Below are 13,913 nucleotides of genomic sequence, written 5' to 3' on the forward strand. Positions count from 1 at the left end.
TATATATATATATATATATATATATATATATATATATATATATATATATATATATTTACTATCTTAATCTTAGTATTTCTATAAATAGATTGAATATAATAATATTATTTTTTTAAGACATCCAAATCTTTAAGCTAATAGTACAAATAATCACTAATAAAATAATATTATATTTTAAATAATATACATTTTTAAATCGAAAATACAATCAGTGGTTTTGACTAAGCTCTTTAATCCTATCGACTACGTTAAATCCTTAAATATCGGCCGGTATATCTCCATTTTGGCCGCCATCCTAGCCTCCCCCCCTCCACACATCTCTGCTATTTGAATCACTGGAAAAAGAAAAACACAAAGTTTTCTCTCCTTCGTCTGTCACCAACGTCAAAGATAATCAATTGATTCCTAATATGTCTGCAAAAAGTGTTGAACTTTTGATAGCTCTCATATGATCATACTTTTGCAGGTTTATGAAAACTAAAGATGTCCTCTATTAGTACCAATATCTATCCATTCAAAGATCGTTCAGACGCCAATTACTTATCCGATTTGTATCTTCAGTTAAGGTACTATATGTTTAGATTTTGGTTTGGTATTTACAGTTATACTTTTGAAGGGTTTTTTCAATTAATCACAATTATTGAGTCGTAAAAAGTTGGAAGAAATGGTAATTGCCGTTGTTACCACAGATCCATCACAATCGGACCTTCACCACTGTCGCAGCTTCACCACCGAAATTGTGTCTCTTTCACCCATGGGTCATCAGAATCATTATGTAAGGTTAATGTTTTTCTTACAGATGTATTCATCTTTTACATTATACCTAAAAGGTATTGAATTTTCCATTTTTTTATTTCCAGTTATTGATTTAGGTTGAATTGGTCATGCATCTAGGTTCTACCGCCACTGCCCTCACCAACGCATGTTTCCCTCTTTCTTCCTATCTCTCTTAGTCACCACCATCTACTACCATTAAGAACACTTCCTTTGTTTCTTCCATTTTGGTGTTACCACCCTTAGCTAGATTTCCATTTTTCCATAATACTTTAATTTCAGATATGTTAATTTTTACTCATTTTATATTGTTTTCTATTCATGCCCTAACATCAAGTTTATATACAAGTGTCAAATTTCACATATGATTTGTCATGTAAACCACTTTGTTGTTTAATCTCAGGTTTAACTTGATTTGTTCTTTGTCTAGGATTAATTGGTAATTTATGAATTTTTATGTTTGATTAAGGTTTTGCAGAAAAATAAGCATCAAGAGGTAAGTCTTCTTAATCCACTGTAAAAAACCATCGCCACCAGTGACACCATCTTTTTCCCAACTCTCAATCGATTTTTATTTTTTATCTTTATTTTGTTTCAATTCTTTAGTGTTTTGAATTTGAAAGGTTTATTGGCATAGAGAAAGAGAAGAGAAAGATTATGAAGATGATAGGACTTCATCTATTAAGAATTGGAAGAGGCAACAGAAGGAATCTAGTGAGAAATATAAGTTTGGTGTATTTTTTTTTCGTTTTGGTTGTTTAACACTTGTGCTTTGCTACGTTAGAAGCAGTATATGAAATGATAATTAAGGTGAAATCTGTTCCATAATCACATTGAACATAGACATAGTTTTGGTTTTCAAATTGTTGAATGTGACTTGAAATTTATGTAAGAGTGGAGCTCCATACAAATTTCTCATAATGAGGAATAAGATATTCTATCTACTTCCATAAAGTTATATATCATGATTCAACATTAATTTACCTGATTTTTTTCATTGGGTTTGAATTTAAAGAAATAATTAATTCCATCTACTATACTGCTTATTGAATTTGTTCATTTGTGTCTGGTAATTGAGTTACCAATTAATGCAATTAGTGATCATCTATTTTTGAGTAACCATGTACTGTTTCTAAGAATATGTTTCCTGTTTTTATTTAGCTTACATTAGGAGATTATATTACATGGATATGTGTTTATTACATGTCCTGACATTATACAAGGTTTTCCTTCGTCATCATCTCATGAGCTCTTGACATAAACTTTAACATAGTTATGTTCAGAGTTTAAGATCCTATTTGTCTAACCATGAAACCCACGTCTTGACACAAACTTTAACATCAGTTTTGTTGGTAAGCTCATATTTCATCCTCTTTTTTAGTTCTTAGTTTATTTTATGTTAGTTTTGATATTAAAACTTTTTTGATTCTTTGGGTGTCTTAGTGGTCGTCGGTTGTCTGTAGTCATCTTTTAGTTCTCACATGGCAAGTACTAAGTTTAATGACATAAAAACTAAAGGTTGTAGGAACCATTTTCAGCCATTGCGAGATCAACAATTTATATGTTATCCCATTATAAAAAATGTACTTTTCAGTATTTTATTTTACTATGATCACTTGGTAGTATTAAATTATTTAAGCCAATATAAAAGATTATAAATTTCTAGACCTTATAATATAAACATTATTGATTTTTTTTAAAAAAATTACAATTTGTGTAAACTCATCATCTTGCATTTTTATAAAAACGATAGTTAGTTTGCAACGAAAAGTCTTTCGATTCATGTATTGTCACTTTTAAAGATATTTACTACTTATTTTTGTTTAAATGATTGATCCTGGTTAGTTAGTAATAACATGACATTCATGGGGAGGATTTGGAGTTTTAATGACTATTTTTGTTTTAGGAAATTAACACAGTGCCGATCTTAAGTTGTCATTTTTTTTGTTATTAGAGTTTAATCCATGTATTTTTATTGCAAAAATGTATTGATAAAAAAAATGAGAAACAAAGTCATCTTTATTATTGGTACATTTGGGCTAATCACTTAAGATTGTAACTTTAAAACCATGTCTAAATTACTAATAAACCTTTGATTACCACATATACTTGAATAGTACTTCAATTTCTAGAGGTTTAGTTATTGATTTTAGTATTTGGAGGTTTGATTTGTGGAGGAAATCAACATAATGATGGAAAGAAGTATCTTTTTATTTAATGAGCCAAATGGATTAAGAATTTAATCTTGAAAACAATATATGATTGTTTATTTTTGATTTAATCTCGATAGAACGATTTTATATAGTTAAGCCAAAAAATCATGGCTTAATATATTAAGACATAACCAGTTACATATCCGTATTTTTTTCCTTCTAACTTCTGTAACATTAAAATTGATGAATTTTGTATTTTTTAATATAAGGATAAAATAGTTATTTACTCTTAATACAATTTAAGGTCTTATTGCTCATATAATTGACCTAGATTTATAGAATAAGATTCTAAATAACTATGAAGTTTGATAATTATTGTTTTCTTTATCGGGTCTCGAAAACTTTAATTTACAATCATATTCGTATCTATAGTGTGAGTCAAACAAGGCATTTCCAATCAGACGTTGTTTCTCATCATTGTAACTTTTTTTTTCAGATTTATAATATGTATTTGTATAATTAATTTTACAATTTGTTGTGTCTGTGTTGATTTGTATATACCGACGTATATTAATATATTTATAACTAACAGTAGTCATAAAATATTTTGGTGAACAAAAGATTGTTAAAAATCTATGTTAAGTATTCTTATAAGTATTTAAAAAGGTTACATGAGCAAAATCTAATAAAGAGTAAGCATCCGCCATTTCATTAGCCATATTTTAAATCTTTTGATATGATAACAAAGCAAAAAGAAAACAAAATACAAAATAATATGAATTTTACTACATTTTCCGATAGTCATTTGATACATTTCAATTCTTCTGTATTTAAAATCTTTTGAATTCAAATTTCTTGATATATTATAAATCGTTAAATCGTTCCAAAACGAACTAAACATTTCATTATTGGTCTTTGATCATTCTCTAAATCAATAAAAAAAGCAAACCAAACACAAAAAACGATTAATATATTAATACACACGCCCAACAAACAAATTTTTATTTCAATTTCTTCCCATTCGATCAATATATTAAAAATACACATCTACATAACGTAAAACCGACCAATAAAAATTTGTGTTCACGTGATTTTTTCGAATATGACATATCTTCGAAAGAAAACTATTCATTGTCGACACTTTGCGTGGGTACCATAATAGATTAAAATGTAGTTAAATGATTTATTTTTTGTACAACGGATCCAACGGAAGAGAACACATGAAGAACACAAATAAAAACGAAAAATAGACTAAAATGCATATCCAATAAATATAAAAAAGTTCTTCCAAAATTTTTGATTTCAATTAACCAATACATTACGTGTTTTTTGGAACATGTTTCCCGAAAAAAAAAAGTTAATAGCAGCCACTGCTTTGCGCGGGTCCACAGCTAGTATATATATATATATATATATATATATATATATATATATATATATATATATATATATATAGAGAGAGAGAGAGAGAGAGAGAGAGAGAGTTAGGTTCAAATGTTTCTAGCAACTATTGTGTGCATGAATGCACCAATAGGAATTTAGGAATAATTAAATAAATAAAAATTGTTATAAGGGTAATTATGTAACTTTAGCATGATAATTAAAATAAAACCTCTTAATTCATGGAAATTACCATAAAAATCTCTTTGACCAATTATTTAACCCTAGCCTCTCATATGATACGTATTCTATTTCTGCCTCCTCCCATTTTCTTTTCTTATTGACGAATGAAGAAGAAGCGGTGGATCAGAAGCTGCAAATCTGTTTCCCCATTCCGTTGACAAGATGAAGATGTAATTCTCGGCGACTCCATCTCCAATCGAAGCTAGCTTCTATCTCCAATAGTTAGTCAAAGAGATTTCTACAATTTAATTTACCAGACTTGCAATTCCATTCCATAGAAAACAGGTTTTTTTCTTCGTTCTTCCAACTAGCCAATTTCTACAATTTCAACTTTTAGTTTTAGATTTTTATAATGGTGTTGAAATATCTTGTTGTTCATATGAATTTGATGTTGATGGTTCTGAATTGGATTTTTTTTTTCATTCATGATTCATAGAAAATGTGGTGATTTAGGGAGCGCCCTTAAAGTGTTTGATGAAATGCCAAAGAGAAATATGGCAGCCTCAGATTGTATTCATGGTTAGCGATGAAATATTTATTGTTGTGTATCTCATCTCCTAAGGTAAAAAAATCAAAATAGTGAATTATGTTATTCTATCATACTTTAAATTTAGAATTACTCTCATTTTCTTTCAATAATGAAAAAGAGGAAATCATTTTTCGATTATGAAATATATCAGGTGCTGGAAATCACATAAGAATATTCTGTAGAATAATTATTGGGTGTTTATTTTTATCTTCAATTTTTTCATTATGTAAAAATAATTATTTCATTCTTTAAAAATATTCTGTAGAGAGTATTATCATCTTGGAAATCACATATGAATGATTCTGCCAGAATTGTATTTCTGGTATAATCACATAAGAATGATTCTGCAAGGGTTGTATTGCAATTGGTTGATGTTTTAACATGATATTTGTTTCTTATGTTTTTCAGATGTTTCAAGTTTTGCCAAGGGATCACTTACCATCCTCGAGTTTATCTCCTTTTGCAGCTCCTTCTATAAAATCATTCTCATGCAATACAATTCTGACAGAATGTCAATCTCACAAAATGTCAATCTCATAGAATGCTAGATATTTTGAAGTAGCTTAGAGGTCAAGCATACACAAGACATCTAGGAACGAAACAAGAAAGTGAATGAGGATTCTTTCAAGAATGCCGATATTTTTTTTGCAAGAGATTTCAAGAATGAATGTAATTTATGTTCATAGTTGTATTCTTTAAGAATGAATGTAATTATTTATTTTAAACTATTAAACTTCGTCTTATATAACATTTGTATTCATTAAAAATTATTGATCTTGATAATATGTGTTTATAATATTATGTTCATAGTTGTATTACATTCTGACAAAATTACAGAATATCATTCTAACAAAATGACATTCTGATAGAATAAAATCGATATATGCTTACAAATTACGTTTGAAATTGAATGAATTTGAAAAAAATCAGATTTTTTAAATCAAAATCATTAATTATCCCATAAATCTTGATTTTTCCTTTTTTAAATTTGTCTTAATTGACTAAAATGCCCTTATGTTGAAATTTGTGTGATTATATGGTACATGTTACCCTATTGTAATTTCATAGACCCTCAGATCATGACATTTGATTCTATTCCATCCGGTGGTCCAGATCTGTGCATTCTGGCACACAATAGTTAGTAAAAACAAAATAACCTAACCCTATTCCATCCGATGGTCCAGATCTATACATTCTGGCACACAATAGTTAGTAAAAACAAAATAACGTAACCCTATATATATATATATATATATATATATATATATATATATATATATATATATATATATATATATATATATATATATAGGGTGAGGTTCAATAGAGAACCATAATTAACCAAGGAACCAAGGAACCAATCTTTTTTTCAACTTTTAGAACTTATTTTTTATCAAAAAAAAAACTAAAAATACAGAAATTCATAACTTTTTATCCTTTTTCCAATGATATCAAATTCAATTTTTTTTTACGTCAAATTCACAATGTGAATCCGGATTCACACGGTGAATCCGAAAAATATTTTTCACATTCACAATGTTAATATATGAATTTAGATATTTTTAGATTTTTTTTTCGATAAAGAATAAGCTCTAGAAATTGAAAAAAGGATTTGGTTCCTTGAAGAACCAATAATTATGGTTCTCTATTGAACTTTTCCCTATATATATATATATATATATATATATATATATATATATATATATATATATATATATATATATATATATATATATATATATGTCGGTTGTAGGAACCATTTTCAACCATTGCGAGATCAACCGTTTATATGCTATCCCATTATAAAAATGTACTTTTCAGTATTTTATTTTAATATGATCACTTGGTAGTATTAAATAATTTAAGCCAATATAAAAGATTATAAATTTCTAGACCTTATAATATAAACATTATTGATTTTTTTAAAAAAAATTTACAATTTGTGTAAACTCATCATCTTGTATTTTTATAAGAACGGTAGTTAGTTTGCAACGAAAAGTCTTTCGATTCATGTATTGTCACTTTTAAAGACATTTATTACTTACTATTGTTTAAATGATTAATCCTGGTTAGCTCGTAATAACACGGCACTCATAGGGGAGGCTATTTGGAGTGTTTATGACTATTTTTGTTTTAAGAAATTAACCAAGTACCGATCTTAAGTTGTCATTTTTTTTTGTTATTAGAGTTTAATCCATGTATTTTTATTGCAAAAATGTATTGATAAAAAAAGTGAGAAACAAAGTCAATCTTTTTTATTGGTACACTTGGGCTAATCACTTAAGATTGCAACCGTAAAAACACGTCTAAATTACTAATAAACATTTGATTACCACATATACTTGAATAGTACTTCAATTTCTATAGGTTTATGCGTAATGCAGTAAATTTACTTAAATCAGATTTATATGAAATTTTCACAACAACAAAAAAGTTTTCTAATTTGTGTACACTTATGATTTCAAATATAAAATTATTAATTACTACAAATCAAAAGTTTTTGTAACGTATGGTTAGTAATTGGTATTGACTTTTTATTTTCCTCTCATTTATATACATTGTATCCGTATTAGTAATATATAAATAAGTTTCTCATAAGCAATCACATGTTTTAAGATATTTTTAATTAAAATATGAAGAGTTGAAAAAATAGTGTTTTGCCGCATCATGGTTATTACTATGTGGATTTTTCTTGGAACAATAAATATTCTTTCATAATTAGTTTAATGTTATTAATAATTTTTTGTTGTATGCCTTAAAGGCATCAAACATGCTATAATGAGTTTTTATATCAACTTCGTATAAATATAATTATTTCAAAGTTTGTAATAGCAATATGATCATTTTAATAGCGTGTATGTATGTATGTCTCTGTGTGTATATATATATATATATATATATATATATATATATATATATATATATATACATATATATATATATACATATATATATATATATATATATATATATATGTATATAATATGTGTCTTCTATATATTTTTTGTATGATTTATCAGTATTTAATAAGGTTTTTTTGTTAATAAATGTTATAGTTGACATTTTAGTGTTTTTATGTTTTTAAAAGTTGTAGTACTTATGTTTTTTTTATATATTTATTATTCATTAAATATATAAATTAACATACAACTTATATACAATTTACAAACATTAAAATGGTCAATAAAATCATCAAATATTTATTTTTTATACTATTTGTTATTCATTATATTTAGAAATCAATATATGTTTTATATACATTTATTAACATTGTTTTTACATTTATAATCACAATTTATAGAATTAGGATAATGATTAAATAATTGTGTGGATGTGTGTGTTTGCCTTTAAAAATACTATATAAATATATTATTGTGCAACGCGCGGGGATTCATCTAATCTATATATCTTATAATAGAAGCATTTTTCCTCAAACCATATTCATTTGAAACCCCTTTTTTAACTTCCTCACACCACATTCATTTGAAACCCCCATTTTTTTAACTAATGCAACTCAAAAGTTTTCTTAATTATGATTTAACACACAAAAGTTTTATAACTTATATTATGTTTAATTAGCATTTAGTAAAAAGTTTACTATAAAAAGATCAATCTTTTGGGAAGACATGCATACAAAGCATATACAAATTTTAGAAAAAAAACAAACTTAAAGGTTTTTGTGTTGGGTTGAGGTCTTATGACCACTTTTGCAGATATGTTATTATATTAGAGCTTTTAATTTGTAAGTTTATTATACTAATTCGTTTTTATATTTTCTTCGTTTTTGGATTATTGTAATACAGTCGTTGTATATTGTGGTTTAATCGTTAATATATTGATCATATGTTATATAGGATGATGTCGAAAATATTTTAAATATGCTTTTTTTTGTAACTGTACCGTTTCAAAAAAATAATTAATTAAAACTCATACATATGTTATATTTTCCATCTCTCTCTCTCTCTCTCTCTATATATATATATATATATATATATATATATATATATATATATATATATATATATATATATATATATATATATATATATATATATATATGGGAAAAGGGAATGTGTGGTTGTTAGGTATCTAATATAGGTGTAGAACCCCTAAAACTACATCGTTTTTAAAGAAAAAATATACGGCCTCATGTTTTAGTCGTAACCCATAATTCATATCTATTCCATCTTTCGAGTTCCTTTTTTGCGATCACAGGCTATTGTATATGAGTATATCGCATCCTTCTTAATTAATTTGGAGGTTTAAAGTTTTTGTTTTCTCCAATTCATAGGTACGACTAATATCCACTTTCTCCTCTGATTAATCTTTAGAGTTTTAGTCTTCGTAAATTGATTTTTTTTCTCTTGATACAGACTTCGGAATATAAACACGATTACAATTTGGGTGTTGTTGTTCTTAACAAATATTTTTGATTTTCTATGCTCTGTTCGTGACCATGTCACAGGTAAAAATTAAATATGAGCGTGTTTCTCACCAACGACTGCAAGATTGCATGGTCTACAATTATCTTGCATGTAATCATGTTATAAACAAGTTCTTACCAACGACTGCAATATTGCATCTTACTTCATGATATTTATCATCTAAAACATGAGTAAATTCTAGTACTTTCTCCTTTATTATATATTCAATTTATCTCTACTAAATTGAAAGATCATAACATTCTATATCCTCTAAAACATGAGTAAATTCTAGTACTTTCTCCTTTATTATATTAACAATTTATCTCCACTAAATTGAAAGATCATAACTTTTGTTTCCTAGAACAATTACGTAGAAATAGGAAAATGCCTCTTATTTTTAAAAATTAACATGATTAAAAAGAAAATTTAGCAATATTAAATAGCACCAGACCCGGAATCTATTGTTTTATAAGATGATAAATGATACAATATTGTTCTGTAATAAGTAAAGTTTCCTAACCACCATTTATCATACATTTAGCTATCATATTATGAAATCTGCCTTTACTTCCTGTAAACAACTTGACTTCATCATGCATCAAGGTGAGCATTAATCTTTCATCATGTTTGTACCAAGTATAAATGTTGAATAACATATTCAAATACATGGAAGTTTTTCTTGATACAGGACATACCTAACATTATTAATCTGGAAAATCAAGCAACTGATGAGCCTTCCGAGACACATAACATTGAAGATATTGGCATAAATGATGTTGATACAAGTCTTGAATATGATGAATCTGAAGTTAATGATGCAAATATCATGGGAAAGGTTTTCAATACCCGTCATAATGCATATTCATTTTATAATCGGTATGCCTTGTTACATGGATTTGGCATACGGATTCATTGGGATTATAAGAATAAGACAACAAAGGAGGTTTATCGTAAGATGTATGTATGCAACAAACAAGGTTTTAAAAGAGTGAAGGGTGATAGGAATGCAAAGAAACGTCATAGAGATTTACGAACCGGATGCCAAGCGATGCTTCGGAATTCAAAAAGGAAAGATGGAAAATGGTTCGTGGATATTTTTAATGATACACACAATCATGAGTTGAACGTTACACCAATGAAAGTACTGAAACATCGCTCCCATGGAAAGTTCCACCGCTCATTGGCATGCAAATCTCTTATGGTGGAGCTTCGTCAGTCGGGGTTGAAGCCTTCTCAAATAAAAAAGGCTGTCAATGCAATGAAACCTTCAAATGAAGTTGATGTTACTTCCAAGCAATGTGTTGACATATTATCCGAGCAATGAAGGAAAAACAAAGGTAAGGAGTTTTATGGGCTTATCAAACATTTTCAAGATAAAACATTGGTTGATATCAACCAGTATTTTGTTGTGGATATGTATGAAGATGGGACTCCTAGAAATATTTTTTGGGCCGACGGAAGATCAAGGGATGCATATACTAAATTTGGAGACGTTGTCGTGTTTGATGTGACATACATGACAAACAAATTCAAGATGCCATTTTCTCCTTTTATCGGGGTGAACCATCATGGCCAATCCATACTCTTTGGTGGTGCATTGCTAGAAAATGAAAAAGAAGAAAATTTCAACTGGTTATTCGAGCATTTCTTGAAGTGTATGTTTAACAAGTATCCATTGGCAATAATAACGGACCAAGATAAAGCTATGGGTAATGCAGTTAGCAAAGTGTTTCCAAACATTCGACATCGCTTTTGTGCATGGCACATTAAAAAGCATGAGCTTGAACATCTTCGGCCTCTTGTAGTCCGTTATAGTGATTTTAACAAATCTTATAGAGAATGGGTAAGGAGTGATACCATAGAAGAATTCGAAACCAAGTGGAAAGATATATCTGATAAGTATAGCTTAGAAAGTAATAGTTGGATAGTTGAGATGTATTACCAACGAAAACATTGGGCTAAAGCCTTCTTGAAGGATGTATTCTTTGCTGGCATGACAACAAGTGGACGAATTGAGAGCATTCACTCATTTTTTGATGAGTTTGTTAATTCCAGGACCATGTTGAATGAATTTGTAGTACAATATGATAAAGCAGTTGAATCTCGAAGAGCCGCTAAAGAAGATGAAGACTTCAAGACCATGAACACAAAAGCAGTTCTTTCATCTGTTCATCCAATAAAAGAAAAGGCAGGTCAATGCTATACTAGAAAGATATTTGAGGTTTTAAAAAAAGAATGGATAGAAGCTATGGGAAATTTAACTCATGAGACATTAAGCAAAACTACCGAAGAAATTAGATATCGACCTAGGCAAGTGAAAGTTGATAAAGCACATTGGAGATTTGTTAGCTTCCGGTTCGTGAATCAAGTAAATGTCAAGTGCTCGTGTGCTAAGTTTGAAACGTATGGAATATTATGCAAGCATAGCCTATATGTGCTCAAGAAGAGACATGTTGAAACCCTTCCTGATCATTATATTTTACCGAGATGTACACTCGATGCTAGGTTCAAGGTAGGTAATAGCAATATTGGATTGGAAGAAATTAATAATAAAAATGGAGTTAGTGAATTAACGTTATGGTGTGTGCGTGCAAACTATACTAAAGCAATTGAACTAGCAAGAGACTCCCCTTCAGAGATAAAAAAAACCTTAATACTTTATTGGTATCATTTATAGAAGATCAAGTGATTCGGAAAAAGCCAAAAGGCCATCAGAATGCATCTCAAGAATTTTGCACGGGAATTTATCAAGTAGACATGATGCCTCAAATATCTGTAAGGGATCCTCTTCTTCCGACAAATACCAAAGGTCGCCCTAAAAATGAAAATAGAATTAAGTCGTCACTAGAAGTGGTGAAGAAAAAGAGAACTTGTTCTCACTGTAAGGGATTGGGTCATTATGTCAATGGATGTCCAATCAAAAAGGTATTATTTATATTTTTTTAATAATTGTAACGGGTCATGTATTTTTCTAATGCTTACTTTTATTTGGATCAGGCGGAGGACGCTTTACAAGACAAAAAAATGATGTTACATTGATGGATTTTGCTTACTTTTATTTGTATCTGTCATTTGATTTTGCTGATTAGACTACCTGAGAAACTTTATTCTTGATACATTGATGGATTGTATTTTTTTAGAGATGGTTAAGTTTTTAGTTTGTGGAATAAGGCCCCTATTTATGGTCTTATGTGTTAAAAGTAAAAGTAGGATGTTATTTTTGATTAAAACGAGGTGCATTATGGTCTTAAAATACTTTCTAAAGATTAAGTTGTTATTTTTTGTGAAAAAAGTTTAAGTACACTGCTATTTATGGTTAAAAGTCATAGTACGTTGCTATGTCGTTTCATAATAAGTAAGTGGGTTTTAATGTAAAAAATATGATCAAGTTGTTAATTTTAATCAAAATGAGTAAGTAGATTGCTATTTATGGTTAACAGTTCTAGTACATTGCTATTCTGGTTCATAATGAAGTACATGTGTTTTTATGTAAAAAAATGATCAACTTGTTAATTCTTGTCAAAAAGTAAGTATATTACTATTTATGGTTAAAAGTCATAGTACAATGAAAAGTACACAGGTATAAATACATCGGTCGTTAGCCGAACAAAACCATAATGCATGTATATTGATATTATTGGTAAAATGTAAGTACATGGTCATTTGGCAAACTAATATATGATACATCAGTAGATAAAACAATCTTTATCAATATACAGTTTTGGTCTTAATGACCTTGTGCAACTTCATATTCTAAACACATTAGATCGACACATACAAGCACTGTAAAAACTCTTTTCCTTGACACAATGAGAACCCATCAGTTTGTTCCTTGAAAGATCAAGCTTGATTATCATCATAATGAACGAGATCATTTGAAATATCCCCAAAAAGTACGACTTTGAATTTCATCCAACTTTCCTTTCTCTTTTTTAGTATGTAATGTTCATTCATTTATTCCATGAGACATACCTAAATTAAAGTATAGAAGGTCAACCAATGAACAAATATAGTAGCAAATACATAAATTTAATAGTAGAGGGATTCAAACAAATGTCAAATCCATCACTTGGACCACCAATCAACTCGGAAGCAATCTTGGATTGTATTTGGACCAGTTTCTGTCCTGTTCCCACTATGCATCCTAATCATTCTTATACTGTGAAATAAATACCCAAAAGTCATTAATCACAAGAATAAACTGAGTTAAAAACATAGAAAAGAACTTTAACTCAAATTAGAAAACTTGAATTCAAGGCATTGCCACCATATAAACTGAAGACGGGTCGTACAAAACTACAAATAGTAAATTAAGAATATGAACTTTTGTTAACAATTGAGAAAATAACAAACATCATATAGATATTCTAGTTTAGAAGGCATCAAAATCCGTATATGGAGATTGAAAAT

General features: G+C 28.4%; 1 pseudogene; it reads left to right on the forward strand.

The window, feature by feature from the left end:
* The first annotated feature begins 664 nt into the window (after nucleotides 1-664).
* Nucleotides 665-12,542, forward strand: LOC145121711 (protein FAR1-RELATED SEQUENCE 5-like; annotated as a pseudogene).
* The last annotated feature ends 1,371 nt before the right edge of the window (nucleotides 12,543-13,913 follow it).

The sequence above is a fragment of the Lactuca virosa genome, chromosome 6 (assembly GCF_052849685.1).
Source record: "Lactuca virosa cultivar CGN04683 chromosome 6, Lactuca_virosa_CGN04683_v6, whole genome shotgun sequence".
Taxonomy (NCBI): Eukaryota; Viridiplantae; Streptophyta; class Magnoliopsida; order Asterales; family Asteraceae; genus Lactuca; species Lactuca virosa.